Source organism: Canis aureus, chromosome 6 (genome assembly GCF_053574225.1).
Source record: "Canis aureus isolate CA01 chromosome 6, VMU_Caureus_v.1.0, whole genome shotgun sequence".
Classification (NCBI taxonomy): Eukaryota; Metazoa; Chordata; class Mammalia; order Carnivora; family Canidae; genus Canis; species Canis aureus.
In genome coordinates, this window is record NC_135616.1 from 25387278 (window position 1) to 25404250 (window position 16973).

The 16973-nt window shown below is 42.7% G+C and overlaps 1 protein-coding gene across 11 annotated transcripts in view; it reads right to left on the minus strand.

Annotated features, from left to right (window-relative positions):
* The window catches only part of NOL4 (nucleolar protein 4), a 524626-nt gene that overhangs the window by 321985 nt on the left and 185668 nt on the right, over nt 1–16973 (minus strand). Inside the window, exon 1 of one of the 11 annotated variants that reach the window (XM_077900419.1) lies at nt 2014–2229. The exons of the other annotated variants lie outside the window; for them this stretch is intronic. The gene's annotated coding sequence lies outside the window, so the exon portion shown is untranslated. Of the gene's footprint in view, nt 1–2013; nt 2230–16973 lie in introns of those variants that run through there. 11 annotated transcript variants of the gene reach the window in all.

Consider the following 16973-nt stretch of genomic DNA (forward strand, 5'->3'; position numbering starts at 1 on the left):
ACATTTCATGGCTTCCCACTGCACACAGGATAAAGCTCTTCATTAGGGCCCACCAAATCCTACAAAATCTGACCTCTGCTTCCCTTTCCACCCTCACCCAGCCCCCCCAATTTCCTTCTCACCATGCACATTGATTTTTATGTCAATCCCTTGAATACCAGAAGCCCTTCTCTACCACAGGTTCTTGGTGATTACTATTCTCTCTGCCTGACCTGTTCTTTCTCCAAAAACTTAAATGTTTGGCTTATTCTCATCCTCATCTCCACATAAGAATTTTTTTTTATCATATAGCACCCTAGTTACTTCTGTAGCCGACTTTCTAAAAAGCTGTAATTTTATTATTTAGTCATAAATGTATTCATCTATCTTACCCACCAGAATTAAGTTCATGATAGTGTGCCTGGCACATGCTAGATATCAATAAGAAATCTGATGAGATGAATCAAGAATCAATAAATGGCTCCATGTTTCTTATCTTGGGTAACGGGGGATAGTAAGGTCATTAACTGAGATATGAAATACAGGAGAAGAAGCAAGTTTTGAAGAGGAACATAGTTCAATGAAGGGGAGGAGACTGAATTTGAGATGCCTGAAGGAAAAACCAGTAGAAATATCCGTGAAGTAGGTAGGAATAGGGGGGTCTAGCATTCAGTGGAAAATCGGCAAGATAACACAGACACGATAACATCAATTTAGAAGACAATAGAGAAAAGGGGCAGATAAAGCTATGGATGTGAAAAAGAAGGCCCAGGAAAATATGCAGAATGGATACAGCAGAAGACCCAACAGGCAATATAAAAGAAGGAAGAGGAAAAATGAAAAGCAGGAGGAAAGGGCTTCAAAGAGATCAGAGAAGTGCCAGGAGAAGATGGGGACAGATTTTCCAGGAAGATGAGAAATTAAATAATGAAGGTCAAGTTTTCAGGAGAAGTAGGATAACAAATGAAAGCAGGGATTCAGGGTTGATGTTTAGGAAATCCTCGTGGCCACTGGCAGAGGCTGCAACCAATTAGATTAGGAGATTGAAGACAAATGTGTTTCAAATTCTTAGCTTTACCCAAGGTTTGGATTATATAAAAATCTTTTTTGGTGGCTTTGAAAACCCCATGACACAGAAAGTGTGGCAAAACTAAATTATTAAGTACTTCACCTATCAGCTTCAGGGAAGACATAGTTATCCTGCATTGTTGGAATTTTCTAAAGAGGTGGTATTAAAGTCAGTTAAAAAGGCTAGTCTATTCAAAATTGCAGAACTATGTAAGGAAACTCATGATTATCAGTAGCAAAAGCTACCAGGGTGCTTTCAGAGAATGAAAGCTGTACCATATACACATTAAACACAAAAGAAATTTGAGAAGCAAGGGGCTGAGACCAACAGCAGTTCACAGAGCCTGCCAGGGTACACTGGCAATTCAAGATCACAGATGCCTCAACTTGCTCTAATCAGGGAGAGTCCTTCTTGCTAAGTGCATTCATGTCTGTAGTCAGTAGAGATGCATCCATGCACTAAATCTTGAACTTGAACTAAGTGTAAATATTCTAGGGTATTTAATTTACCTCCCACCCCAGTTCAAGGGCAGACCCATGCTAAAATAATCCCCCCTGCAAAGCGAAACACTGATCTCAAACACGGAATGGAATGGAGCCCAGAAATGAGACATCTTAGCACTGGATTGGCATACGGGCTGGGGGGGGGGAAAAAAACAGGGAAGGAGCTTCTGAACAGCTCATTCTTTCTCTATTATGTCCCCAGATACTCCAACACATAATCATTCCACTCATTTGTCAAAAAGCAGTTAATTTCAGCAAAAGGGTGTTCCTATACTATCCATATCCTATAAATGAAAAGTAAGAATTTCGCATATCTACTATAATTTTAAAAGAATTTTAAATCTCTTTCTGTTGATACTTAGATTTTGTCCTGGACAGTGTTCTGTGAAATAAGCTGTTTGTCAACAGAAGAGGTGCGTGGCACGGTACAAAGGGAGTCACTTTTTCCTCCTCCGGACCGACCGTTAATTGCAGCAAACGCTGAGATCTAGACAATTCTGGGTGGAAAGCCAAAGAAAGAAAGGCCTGGTGGAGGAACCCCGGCGAATTTTGGAAGTCGAAGTGGGCCCTCTCCGGTCCCGTTTGCGGGGGAGGAGCCGTGGCAGGTGCTGGGTTCGAGTTCTCGCAAGAGGCCGCTCGGGCACAGGAAGGCTCGGGTCGGTAGCTGCTGCTTCTAAGGCGGCGGCAGGCCAGGGGAGGCTGCCCCGGCAGTCTCCATGGCAACGCTGAGGGGAGGAGGTGGGAAAGGCGCCCTCGCGCCGCCCGCCCCGCCTCCCCCGACCTCGCGCCGGCTCCGGCTGCTCCTCCAACCACACCTGCCCCGCGCTCCAGCCTCCGCAGCGCCCGCGGCCCGCTGCACTGTTGCCTGGGCAACGCCGGGGCAGGCAGGCCACGCCCCCCGGGCATTCCCGCCCCCAGGGCCCGGAGCGCGAGGGCTGGAGCGGATCCGAGAACTCGGGTCCGGGCGGGGCCCAGGGGTGCCCTTGGAAGACGCAGGCGACCGGGGCTGGACAGCCGGCCCGGCCCCACAGCCGCGGGCGGGGGAGGATGCTCAAGCGCCCCGCCCTCTCCGGCACCTCCGGTCGGGCATCTGCTCTCTCCTCCCGACCCGGGCGGGGTCGCCAAGCGACGCTGGGACTGTGCGGGCCACCTCCCGAAGGGCCCAGAGCCCCAAGGATGCTTGCCGCACCCCAAACCATCCCCGGGTCCAAGGCAGGGCCGAGGCGCCCGCCCCGCTCCTCCCGCGGCCAGGCCCCCTTCACACCCACCTAGGCTCCGCTCCAAGGACTAATTTACCTCCCACCCCAGTGAGTCCTCGCCCTGTTTTCCTGCCCAGCCCTGGCCTTGGAGAGCTAAGGGTAGACTCCCTCGGAGCCACAAAGTAGAAGGCAGCTAGTGCACCCAGGGGCCCTAGGCGACTCCCAGCCTTTTCCCAGGTCAGCAGCTCCGCTGGCCCGGGCCTCCCACGGGAGAGGGCTGCGGGGTGGGGGCGCAGTCAGCAGGCTGTGTCCTGCCACCCCCGACCCACCCCCAGCCATCAGAGAGGTACCCGTGACCATGATTAAAAATTGCATAGAGAAACTGATTTTTGTTCAGAGCCTAGAAGAATTGAATCAAGTGTTTATTTACTGGAGCAAAACAATCCTCGGTGAAGTGTGCCTTTTTCTGCAGCTAAGTCAATGGGGACTGTTGCCTTGATTTCAAAAGGAGCCAAGATTTTGAAAGACATAAACATTACTGCTTAGGTGTGGATAAAGAAAAAAAAAAAGAAACTATTTTTATTTTCTAATTGAAATTTTTCTAGTTACAGTTTTCTATAGTTTACAATATGGATCCGTTCTCTTCTTGAGCAAAAATATTTTATTGCTATGACCGGGGCTTTTCATAACAGAAGGTTTTAGTATTACCTTTTAAATAAGATCCACAAAATTTGAAAATAAATTCAGAAGCAATACATGTATTGGTGAATATACACTGTATCATTGGTTTTTCCAAACATTTAGGGAGATACTTGATGAATCAGTATATTGTTCAATAACTGTTGGTGACTTAGCACTTAAAGCAAAGATCACTGTAGCTGGAGAAAATTCATAGGGAAATAAACAGCACTTGTCAATTAGATTTAATAGTTTGCTTAAGAAATTTTTAAGATATAGATAGATGATAGATAGATAGATAGATAGATAGATACTAAATAAATTTGACCTAAAACAGAGGATCTTTCAGTCGGAGTTTTGAGATTAGATATGTGCCTTAAAATGCAAACTGAAGTATTATGTGATTATTAATTCAGATATGTTTCGGTATCTTTGCAATGAAACACCCAATTTTATAAGGCAGTTATCTTCAAAGATGATTTTCATAAAGAAGTTTACTTTAAATGTGATATAGTGAGTAGGAGATTAATAAAGAAAATATATCTCTAATCATCTTCCAAACTGCCTATTCTGTCATGGCAGAAATGTTTCTATCTCCCTGAGGATTTTATCCATGCCCTCAAGTGCCAAATTATCTCCTTTTGTGCCCACATTGATTAAAGTTAAATGCATATTTCAATTGGGAGATAGATCTGTATATAAGTCATAGAGTATATATGGACCAATGTCTAATATCTCACTTCATGTCATCAGGATCTCACAGAAGAAGGTTCATGATCAGAGTACCCCATGTTGCAGTATGTTGAGATATAACTGAACGGGAAGCAAATAGAAAAGCTTTTGGCCTTCTGGACTGTTTCTTTTGCCATTTGAAAAGGCCTAGCTGCTCACTATTATTTCACATGGTATGATTAGCTCTCAGCAGGTCTGGCACGCCTTCAGCTAGGTCTCAATCTTTGCATATTCAAGTATTGTTCCATTTTCTCAAGGTACAATATATATCGGGGTATTAAAATATAGAATATAACACAGAGCTGCCAACTAAAGCTTTCAAAATGAATAATTATCTGAACACTTAATATTAATGCACACTAGGAATAAGGAAACTGGAAAAAGAAGTATATTAAGAAATGATTTTAGGGCAGCCCCGGTGTCTCAGCGGTTTAGCGCCGCCTTCAGCCCAGGGCCTGATCCTGGAGACAGAGTATGGAGTCCCACATCAGGCTCCCTGCATGGACCCTGTTTCTCCCTCTGCTTTTGTCTCTGCCAATCTCTCTCTCTCTGTGTGTGTGTCTCTCATGAATAAATAAATATTTTTTTTAAAAAGTTTTAAAAGAAATGATTTTAAAGAAACACATATACTCAATATGTAATTTTTGTTAATCGATGTCTCTAGATTATAGAACCGGATGTTATTCTTTTTCTTTCTTTTGCTTTTCAAGAAATCTATAATAAGCAGGTATTAATTGAATAATAATAAACATTATATATTTTTAAATTTATAAATATCTACACTTTTAAAAGCATAAATTTATTTTAATCTATTAGTTGTGACAAACAACGCTATATTTTTTTCATTGTCTAAAATCTGTCTAGGAAATAAAAAGCCAACTGAATTTTTCAAATATGTCTTTCTAAGAGTTGGGAATGTTTCAGAGGTTCCTAACAGAATACAGAGCCAGAGAAACTTGTATGTACATCTCCAGCTTACTCATTAAACAATGTTATAAGAAATTGTTACATTTAAAATACTCATTAACCTTATGATAAGACTGTCAAACCTCCAAAGCATTCTCATCCACTGATCTATCAAAATATAACCACATTATAGCTTACCTGGGCCAGTAGGTACCAACTAATTCATATGTTAGTGTTAAAGTGTTTGACAGAATGATATTAATAAAACAATTTTTAAAAACACTATATAAAAATAGCCCCCTTCTAATTCCCACTTCAACAAGGTATGCCAATTTAGTAGATGGATCTTGCACCTAGATTTGAAGTAAGCAAACAAGATTCTGTCATAGGCAAACAGGGAGGAATTGAAAGATGTTTGTCTTTTACAGAAAGTAGATTATACAAAAATTTGTATATATTCATTTCCCCACAGTCTCAATATCAGAAGTACATCATTTAAACTTGAGCTGATAATAAACATCTAGAGCTATAATAATGTACACTAAAGAAATAGAACAATATTAACTAAAGCTTATAAATTTGTAACAATCAAGCTGGTAAAGAACAGCTATGAAATGTTGTGCCCAAGATTGCGAATCCGAGAAACCACCACGGAGCCAACACCGATGCAAGCACACGAGGGTTTATTAGCAAGCTCGAGCTTGGGTCCAAGTATACCCATCACAGTGGAGCAGGGACTTGGACCCCGAGGTGGGTTTCAGCTGGGTTTTTATGGGCTGGTCTAGGGGACCTCCAGGAGGGGTGGAAGAATTTCTTCATTCCGATATGGGGGAAAGGGTGGGGGAGTTTCTTAATCTCTGTCTTCATTCTGATATGGGACTTTCTGTCAAGGGCATTCTATTTTCATTCCAATATGGGACTTTCTGTCAAGGGCGTTCTGCGGTTTTTCCTGAAACTGAAGTAGGGTAGAGTTCAGCTCTTGTTCACAGGGGCCTGAGATGGCTGCCGAAGCTCAGATGGCTGCACTTGTGCTAAAGCTAAACTTGAGGTGGAATGGCCTTAATTTTCTCGGCCTCCACATTTCCCCCTCTCAGAGGAACCTAAGGAAGGATCCAATCATGAGTCCAGGTTAGTCTCAGTAACAAGATCCAGTGGTTGGTATTGCTGAGTATCATGAGCTGAACTGCATGATTGTCTTTGACAAAAGTAACCAAACTATTGATAATGCAGGGCCCGAAGGTAAGGAGGAGAAGGAAGATAATGAGGGGCCTGGCTAGGGTGAACAGCAAGGTAGTGAGCCAGGGGGAATGACTGAACCAGGATTTGAAGCAACCTTGTTGCTGTTCTCACTCCCATTTACATCTAGCCAAACCTTTTCTGACATTTGCCATAGATCTTGGACTATTCCAGAGGGGTCAGTAAAGAAGCAACATTCCTTGTTTGAGGCAGCACATAACACCCCCTTGTTGTAAGAAGACTAAGTCTAATCCCCTTCTGTTTTGAAGGACAACCTCAGACAAAGATGTTAGGGAGTCTTGGAGGTGGGAAATAGAGGTTTCTATCCGTTTTATGTCTAGATCGATTGTTGCTCTGAGACTGTTATAGTGGGAGTTCTGTACAGCTAGTGGAGCAATATCTGTCCCTGCACCTGCTAACCCAATTCCCAACAGCGTGGCAATGGTGATAGCCGAGATGGACTCTCTTCTATCCCATCGTGGGTACCTGCATTGAGCCACTGAAGTACCTGCTCATCTGAATGGTAGATAATTTTAGGAAGTAGCTGAACTAGCACGCAGAAACTCTTTGTCTGATTTAGAATCTGACCATGAAAACAGGGGGTTAGGCCTGTAGAACATGCCCACCAACCATCTTGAGGAGGTAGGTGGTAGTCTAGGCTAGATATAGATTTTGTATCATTACATAGGAACTGGTATTGGGGTGAAGGGGTGCCTATCCAGAGTCCCTGACCTGACATTGATTGTAAAGTGAGTCCTTGAGTCTTTTGATGCCATGTACAGGCATTAGGGTCGGAGGTTGTGTTGTACTGAACTAACATCGCTGATTCCCTCATAGAAGGGAGGCCAGATGTCATAGCAGAGCCAGCAAGATCAGATAAGATTGGGCTTAGTTGCATTGAGGAACCTGTAAGCTTGGAACATCAGGTCCCAAAGTGGATGCTGAGAGGGGCTGAGGAAAGGAGCATCTTGTGGAAAGGAGGCCGGGATGGGAGTGATTGTCTGATCAGGGGTGTTATTGAACGCAGACAGCATGGTAGGTACAGGGGAAGGCGGTGGGGATATAGGAGCTGTCTGAGGTCTGAGGTTTAGGTGGAGGAGGTGCTAGCACAGGGTTTGGGCCTAAGGCAACCCGATGGATATCCCTGTGTTGGAGTTTAACAGTAAACAGGATACTGGGGTCTGATCCCAGTTGTGAACAGAATCGCAGGCCCCAGGTGAGTCCTGTTTGCCACCTATTCTCTATTCTACCGGCCTCCGTAAACCTCAGGGTCATTAGTCCAGCCCTGTTCGGCGGCGCCCCTGGGTTGTGGAGTTGCATTTAAAGGTGATCAGATTCTTGCTGAAGGGTGCAGTCCTCCAAATATCTCCGGTGGAGACAAACTCCAAGAGGTGCAACAGAAATTGGAGGGGTCTCCACACTGTTTATGTGGGTTCCCTTTAAGATGCCCTGGACGGACAAAAGCATTGATCTGTCCAGTCTCCACAATATCCCTGGCAAGGTTGAGATAAGTTAAAAGTAAGGTCTGGGAACCAGGTCTGTGGAGGCGCTTCCTTAGAGATGGAGTGTATTACTTCTCCCCTTGAGATATCAATCACCTGCCAGGTTAGATTAAGTGGCTGATGGGGATTGGTTCTGGAAGAGGACGTAGCATAAGCAACATTAGTGGGGTAAGTGAGAATGGTGCAGTCTTAGCTTTAGGGGCTTGTCCTTGTCTAGTTGGCTTTTCCATTCTGGAACAAAGTCCTTGAGAACGGCATGTGGGTCAGCTGGCCAGACGTGGGTGTACTGGACCCAGGGAGTAATCCCATCAACCTTGACAGCGGTGGGAGTGGTTAGGATCACGATGTAAGGTCCCTTCCAACGAGGTTGAAGTGGCTGGTGTTGGTATCTCTGGACGTACACCCAATCACCCGGCCAATATCGATGGGGGTCCAGGGGTGGCCCAGTCTCGTAGAGGGCCCTCAGCTTAGGCCACACCTTAGAGATGTATCCTGGTCCGTTGTCTGATCCAATCTTAACAGGAAAACCATACCTCAGCAAGATGTCTCCCAGCAGTTTCTTGGTCACGGTCTGTGCTGTCTCATGTTTGGTAGGAAATGCCTCTGTCCATCCTGAAAAAGTATCTACAAACACTAGTAAATACCTGTATCCGTATTTTCCAGGTTTTACCTCAGTGAAGTCCACTTCCCAGTAGGCTCCCGGGCAGTCCCCCTGGAGCGGGTACCTGGGTTAGATCCATGGGCACTGGCATTAGTTAACTGGCATGTGTGGCAGCTTGCCACAATCTGCTGGATCTTTGCTTGAGAGTCTTTAATAGTGATCTTTGCGTGTCGTATGAGGTCTTCCACCTTTCTTGTTCCCCTATGAGTACTCCGATGCATTTTGGATAGGACTCATCATCCTAGTTCCTCTGGCAAGATGATGCTGGAGTCTGCGGCCCTCCACCAGCCACGCAAGACTTGGGTCATAGGCAAGCGTTTGATCCAGTGTTAAGTGAGCATCAGTATAGTTGGGGGTGTCCGGCAGGGTCGGTGCCCCCCGGATTGGGTAGCGTGGTTGTTAAGTTCTGGATCACCGAAAGGGCCACCTCCTTTGTTTTTGAATTGGCTAGCCGGTTTCCCCCAGCTACTGGTGTATCTGCCTTTTGGTGTCCTGGACAATGGATAATAGCTAGTGCCTGGGGCAGCCAGAGGGCCCTCAGGAGTTTATACTCTACATAGAAAACCCAAAAGTCTCCACCCCAAGATTGCTAGAACTCATACAGCAATTCGGTAGCGTGGCAGGATACAAAATCAATGCCTCTGTTTTGTTTTTAATAGTCTTTCCTTCTGCTGTCAGAAGCCCTCTCTCTGTGTAGAGGGCTCCGGGGATGTGAGCGGTGGCGAAGGCGTACCTGCTGCCGGTGTAAATGTTTATTCGTTTACCTTCTCCCATGGTCAGCGCTTTGGCCAGGGCGATCAGTTCTGCCGTTGAGCCGATGTTCTGGCTGCCAATGGCTCTGCCCAGATGGTCTCCGTTTCCGTGGTTACGGCTGCCCCCGCATATCTGATTCCTTCTCAGACAAAACTGCTGCCGTCCGTGTACCAGGTGGCGTCTGATTTCGGCAGTGGCTGGTCCTGGAGATCAGCTCTTATTCCGTGCACCTGGCGGACAGTTTGCGGCTGTGGGATCCTCAGGACGGTTTCCTTCCACGCATCTGTCAATCATCTTTGTCCACCCTTTAATTTGTACCCTAGGTAGCTCAACTCTGCTCTGCAGATCTGGAGAAATGTCCCAGAGGTGTGGGTGTGGGGTTGGAGCAGTTAAATGCATTAGGGAGGGAACAGCCACCAGGAAGGATTTGCCCAAGGTGGCACAGATAAAACAGTGGGACAGATTGTCCATGCCAGAAAGGCTGGTGAGGGAAGTGCCTTGTCGGGTAAGTTTTATCCAGGAGAATGGGTCCTGGTCCTGAGTTGGGTTAGTCTGTAGGTGGGTTTGGAGAAGTTGTTCCTGTGTGCCTATGGTGTGAGTTTGGATACTTAGGGCGGTTTGGAGAAGTTTGTTAAAACCTTAGAAAGTTTTAAAGCACACACCTAAATAGGATTAAAGACCTGATAAAGGCAAAACATAGAAACTGGTTTTTCTGGGCAGGCAAAGAGAAAACAACTCTTTAGATTTTCTTATCAAGAGCAGACCAACAAATCAAGGAAACTTTTGAACAGAAGTAGACTTTCAATCTTATACATTTGTACTTTAAAATCCATTAACTTCAATATTAGTCTGTCCTGACCACACCTAAAATTCCTTTCCAAGGATTTCCCTTCACAAACCTTCTACACCTTCCTTTGTATTCAGAATTTGTCCCAAGCCATTTCTTTCCAGTCTCATTTAGTACAAAATTGCTTTCTTTTACCTTGAACAAAAATACATTCCCATTCCTTATATTTTTCTTACACATCTCCTTTTCTACATACAGAGTTGCTTCCTTTATTGCCATCAGTCTTATTTTAGCAGAGTTTTTCACTCTTAGAAACCTCAGTCTCCAGTGAAAACTAAGGAGTAACCAATTTTGAACTGTCACACCAGAACTCTTCAGACAGCAAATTTATGAAACAGTTAAGTACAGAGCATGTTCACCAACAGATTCAAATCAACGTTTCAGCACCTTTTCCTGTTTGGAAAAGACCTAGATGTCCAATGAATTTAATCCCATTTATCATCAAAGTGTAGCTAAGGTTTCAGGTTACCAAAGACTTTGAAAGGTATCTTAACAATTACCTATGAAAACTTGGAAACAGACAATTAACCATGTGTTAGCCATTTTCTCCTAACAAATTGCAAAAAGATAACAGCTTATATGACCTTCAGTAAACCTCAATAGAATAAAAGTTTCAGGCTTAGTAGTGATAATTTTCAAGACCTATTTATTATGTCCCACCTGGATCCACTTAAAGTCAATCAATTTGCTCCCCATCGTCAATTTTTACCTGAGACACTAGTGCAGGATTCTGGAGGGGGCAGTGTTAAGTAATTGGTGGTCTTCTTGCTCCTGGATGGGGAAGGGAGAAAGAGCCACTATGGACCAGGGCGCGGAGGGGAAGGGCGGTAGAGTCTGCCGGCCGGTGGGTCCGGCCGCGTGACCCTGCTGCCCCCCGTGCACTGGGGCTCCCTTGTCAGGGTCAGGGAGGGGTGGCACCCCTTCTGCAGCCCCGGCGCCTCTAATGGGGGTGGGGGGCGAAAGGGCAAGGGGGCTCAGGTAGGGCTGCAGGAGAATCAGGTCCTCCGGGGAGGAATCCTGCAAGACCGGATAAGGGGTGTTTTGGTCTTAGAGTCAGTCTCCTTCTCGGCCTTTCACAGGGCTAGAATACTGGTAGGTCCTGCTTTGGGGGGTAAAAATGGTTTTAGCCAAGGAGGGAGATTCTCAATCATGTCCTGCCAGGCCAGCATGTAGAGCACCTGGTCAGGGTGGCCGTCTGGTTTATCCCTGAAGATCACGGCCTTAACCTGTAAGGTAAAAGGTAGGTGGAAAGTTCCTTCTTAGGGCCATCAAAGGTTGGCCACTCTGTCATGCTGTAAGTTCGAAATTTTTCTCTCCATATGTCTGTGCTCAGATTATGAGCTCTTTCCCTAACGTCTGAGAAGTGGGAGAGCATAAGAGACAGGGGGGTGGTTTGTGTCTGCCCCATTCTGTCTCCAGTCCACACCAAGGCACAGTTATGACAATTAACAAAGACACAGTAACACAGACAAACGTTCCAGTGCAGCCGTGGAGACGACAAAAAGTAAACCGAAGGGCTGGCTGTTCCTAATGGCAGCCGGTCCTCCTCACAGATGAGGACCCCGTCCTCCAGGCAGGGGCAAGGGACGTCTCCCAAGACCCCGGTCTACGTCCACCAGTGCATCCTGGCGCATTGGCCTAAGCCAATGCCGACCGATACAGATTGGAATTCCTACTGGTAAAAGTACAGTATAGAGCTCTCAGAGAATATGCCTGCAAAGGTGGAGAAAGTTGAGTGCACTCACCAGCGTGAAACCCTCCAGATGGGGTCCTGGAGGTCTCTCGGATCCGGACGAGCCCCCAAATGTGCCCAAGATTGCGAATCCGAGAAACCACCAAGGAGCCGACACCGATGCAAGCACACGAGGGTTTATTAGCAAGCTCGAGCTTGGAGCTTGGGTCCAAGTATACCCGACACAGCGGAGCAGGGACTTGGACCCCGAGGTGGGTTTCAGCTGGGTTTTTATGGGCTGGTCTAGGGGACCTCCAGGAGGGGTGGAGGAATTTCTTCATTCCGATATGGGGGAAAGGGTAGGGGAGTTTCTTAATCTCTGTCTTCATTCCGATATGGGACTTTCTGTCAAGGACGTTCTGCGGTTTTTCCTGTAACTGAAGTAGGGTAGAGTTCAGCTCTTGTTCACAGGGGCCTGAGATGCCAAAGCTAAGATGGCTGTACTTGTGCTAACGCTAAACTTGAGGGGGGATGGCCTTAATTTTCTCAGCCTCCACAGAAATAGTTGTATAAAGTGCTGTTAAGCTTTAAAATAAGTCATCCTGGATTATTACACCTCCCACATATCCAATTACTAAGCATAACTATTAAACCATTCTCAAATCTGCTGACATTTGCCTGTATCTCTTGCTTGGATTATTCAATTTACTACTTGTTCTACTAGTTTCAAAAATGACACCTACAATTTTTTCTTCTCAGAGTATCCTAAAGTATAAAATTAAAATCTGAGCCTACTTATTTTCTCTCCCCCTCGTATGTCTACACATTTTAGATATACTATTGAGCATACACGTAAATATGAGAAATCCCACAAGGACCCCAAAATTAAAATATAAAATAAATGTTAAAGTGAAATCAGAGAAGTAAGTTGTAACAGAAAACTAAAGTTTAGGCTTATCCAGAGGTAACTGCCTATACCAGAAACCTATAGCTTCTGGGGACTAGACGGAGCCAGAAGAAGAAACTAAACCTTGGATTCTGGCAAAGTAGGGTATATAAAGCTGATTTGTGAGTGCAAGGAATTAGAAATTATAGAAGAAAAGAAAAGAAAAAAGACTGCATTTGGGGCAATATCTTCACATCAAGATTTCAGTTCACCAACTCTTTTTTCAATGTTATCAAAATTTCTATTGAAACCTTTGAGTTCCTACTTTCTACATTTGTTGTTTTTGCCTTAAAAAATATTTTTTAGATCTATCTAGTCACTTTTGTATCATTTCTTTCCCTCTAATTTAAGAAACTGCTGACAGAATTTTCCATAACTGGTAAAAGTCATTAATTCAGAAATTCAAGACTATGTATTATTAGAAAGGCTAATTATTTTTAAATCTCCGCATAGATACATAATCGTGAATCTGTAGAACACCATCAAAAGAAAAAGATTCAAACACCTTCAAAAAAGGGACCATCTACAAAGAAAGGACAATAGAAAAGACAGCACATTTCTCACCAGGAGATATGATGTAATGTGGAAAATAAAAAGACCTTTAAAGAAGATTTTAAAAGTCAAAATAACAGGCCTAAATAAAAATATTTTCAGCTGGAAAATTAAGAAACTTAGCCACCCACCAGAACTTTAACCTCTAAAGCACTAATTTCAATGAAGAAAACATACCTCAGAGTAAAAGCCTAACAGACTGGAATAAAAAATATGGAAAGAAACTAGTGAATTTGAGGAAGAGTGTAAAAACAACATGATCTATGAGATAAAGATAAATGAACATTATATGTAACACACATATTAAAGAAATAATTATTTAAAAGAAGAATAGTGATACTATCTACATTCTGGGCTTCAAGAGAAAAAAAAGACTATAAACTAAACCCTTGATAACAAAAGATTGTAATTCATGTCCAAGACAGTAGGCAGAAAGGTCCAGAGGTAGAATTTAATAGCTATGCATGGTCAAATGCAAATGGCAGTCACTAATATAAATCTAGTTTATAAATTCCAAATCAGTAAAGGGGAAAGGTGAATAAAAAAGTAATTTAAAATGTCAAGGTAGTATGAAAGAGAACTTTTAAAAGAGCAATGTAAATAGAAAAATATATATATGTTGGGGCACCTGGGTTGCTTAGTTACGCTTCTGACTCTTGATTGTGGCTCAGGTCAAGATCTCAGGGTCCTGGCATCCAGCCCTACATTTGGCTCTGAGCTTAGCAGGGAGTCGGCTTGGTGCTTGGGAGTGATTCCCTCCCTCTCTCTGCCTCTCTCTCTATGTTCCTCCCCCTGCTCACATGCTCTTTCTTTTTTTTTTTAATTTTTATTTATTTATGATAGTCACAGAGAGAGAGAGAGAGAGAGAGAGAGAGGCAGAGACACAGGCAGAGGGAGAAGCAGGCTCCAGGCACTGGGAGCCCGACGTGGGATTCGATCCCGGGTCTCCAGGATAGCGCCCTGGGCCAAAGACAGGCGCTAAACCGCTGCACCACCCAGGGATCCCCACGCTCTTTCTCATATATAATTAAATAAGTAAATCATTTTTTTAAAAAGCGATATTAAAATATATAGACCTATATAAATAATAGTATCTTTTTAAATGAAGGCGAACATATATTATTGTCTGATACATAGAGCCAAAACAATTCATTACTAACGGACCTATACTACAAGAAATGTTACTATTCTTTAGGCAGAAATGTCTTTCAGGCAGAAGTAAATGATACCAGATGGAAATATGGACCTATAAAAAGGAATAAAGAGCACCGCAAATGGTGACCACATAGGTAAATATATTAGAATTTTTAATATGTAAGTATCTTTATAGATAATTGATACCTGAACAAAATAATAACGTAACATGAGATTTATGACATATCTGTAGGAAAAATACATAACAATGGCATAAAAGTCAGGAGGGGGAATTGAAAGTATACTATTGTGAACTCCTTGAACTATGTAAGTGGTATAATTCTTGAAGGTAGACTTTGATAAGTTAAATATGTACACTATAAACTCTAAAGCATTTCAAAAATGCAGAAAAAGGGTACAAAAAACAAAGAACAGATTGGACAAATAGAAAATAAACAGCATGATGATAACTTAACCATAACCAAATTAAATATAAATGTTCTAGTGAACCGCTTGATTGAAAGGCAAATATGGATTTAAAAAGCAAGACCAAACTATATGCTACTTATAAGAAATGCACTTTATATTTAAAGGCACAAGTAGTTTTCTAGTAAAGGATGGAATGAGATATACCAACTCTATAGGGAATGGGAATACAAGGTTGGGTTAACATTTCAAAATCAGTGTCATCCACCATATCAACAAACTAAAAAAACATATGGCTCAGCTCAGTAATGCAGTAAAGGCACTTGAAAAATCTAACATCCATTCCTAATAAAAATCCTCGAAAAAGTAGGAATTAAAATAAACTTCTTCAACAGGAAAAAGGGTAACATTTAGGGATCCCTGGGTGGCGCAGCAGTTTAGCGCCTGCCTTTGGCCCAGGGCGCGATCCTAGAGACCCGGGATCGAATCCCACATCGGGCTCCTGGTGCATGGAGCCTGCTTCTCCCTCTGCCTGTGTCTCTGCCTCTCTCTCTCTCTGTCTCTGTGTGACTATCATAAATAAATAAAATTTTTTTTAAAAAAGGGTAACATTTAACTATACCTTATTCTTAAGACACACCTAACTAAAATACATACTCATTAATACAAACTGCCAAAACGTTCATGGTTTAACCCTAAGAATTCTTTAACATTGTCTTTCATGAGTCTCCCTGTCTTATTCTACTCTCTAGCCATGCCATTCTTTTTTCAATTCTTAATCAACTTCCTCCTTTGCTTATTCTTTCACTTCACCCCACCCACAATTTCTTTAGATCCCTTCTGGAAGCTAGGAGAATCATTTCTTTGCCTTTTCTAGCTTTTGGAGTCCCTGCCTTCACAGGCTTATGGCATCGTCTTCCATTTTCAGAGTATATCACATTATCATTTGCTTCTGCCCTCATATCTCCTTCTTTACCTCCAACCCTTCTGTCTCCCTCTTATAAAGACCCTTGGGATTAATTGGGCCCACCTGGAAATTCCAGGATAATCTTCCTATATGATCCTTAATCATATCCTCAAAGTTCTTTTTGCCATGATAACATATCACAGATTCTGGAGATCAGGATATGGACATTTTTTTGGAGGCCATTATTCTATCACTGTGCTCAAATATTTTTGTTCAACAAAAGAAGATAGATTTCAAGTTTTTCTAACATTTCAAGTTATTTTTAAGCACTCAAGGAAAAATAAACTTTAATAGGAAGATATCAGAGTAAAATTAACTTTTGTCTATTATAAACTTCATGCGAAATGTGTAATCTACATGCTAAATATTAAAAGAAAAATTCTAAAACTGTTCATCTATAGCCCATAAACTGTCAATAACCACTGAAGATAAAGCCTGTCATCTTGGGATGCCTGGGTGGCTCAGTGGTTGAGCCTGTGCCTTTGGAAAGGCTCCACTTTGGAAAGGCTCCAGAGTGCTGGGATACAGTCCCACATCAGGCTCCCTGCATGGAGCCTGCTTTTCCCTCTGCCTGTGTCTCTGCCTCTCTCTCTGTGTCTCTCATGAATAAATAAAATCTTAAAAAAAAAAAAAGGCTGTCATCTCTGTAGCAATGAAAATGGCTATTATTCTTGCTACATTTTCAGCTAGTGCCCTATTTCATTTATCTAGTTTTAAATACCTATATAGGTTACTAAACCCAGACACTGGGTAAGCCATTAAGAGGAAATATCAATCCCAGAAAGAGAATTAATTATCATAAACACATCATATATCAAAACCATATATGTTTTCTATGTCAGGCATTGTACCATCAATACAATTTAGGTAGGATTTATAAAAAGAATGGAGTTTCATAGCAGTTTACAAGATAGAAAATACTGAAGTTATTAGTTATCCAAACTGCATTTTGTCATGCTACTCTCAAACCTGATCTTCATTCCAGAAAACAAGGCCTCAGACTGTTGATGAGTTTAAGAATATAATATCGCTTGTCATTTCTTTAATTAATGCATTACTTTATTATTGTTCTGATGTTACCTCAACTATATATATTTTCTGTTTCAATTGGGATAAGGCATTCCTTAAGACAAATATTTTATGTAAAACTCCCATAATTTCTAACTTAGAATTTTACATTTATGAATTTATATGTATGTGGATATCTTTGT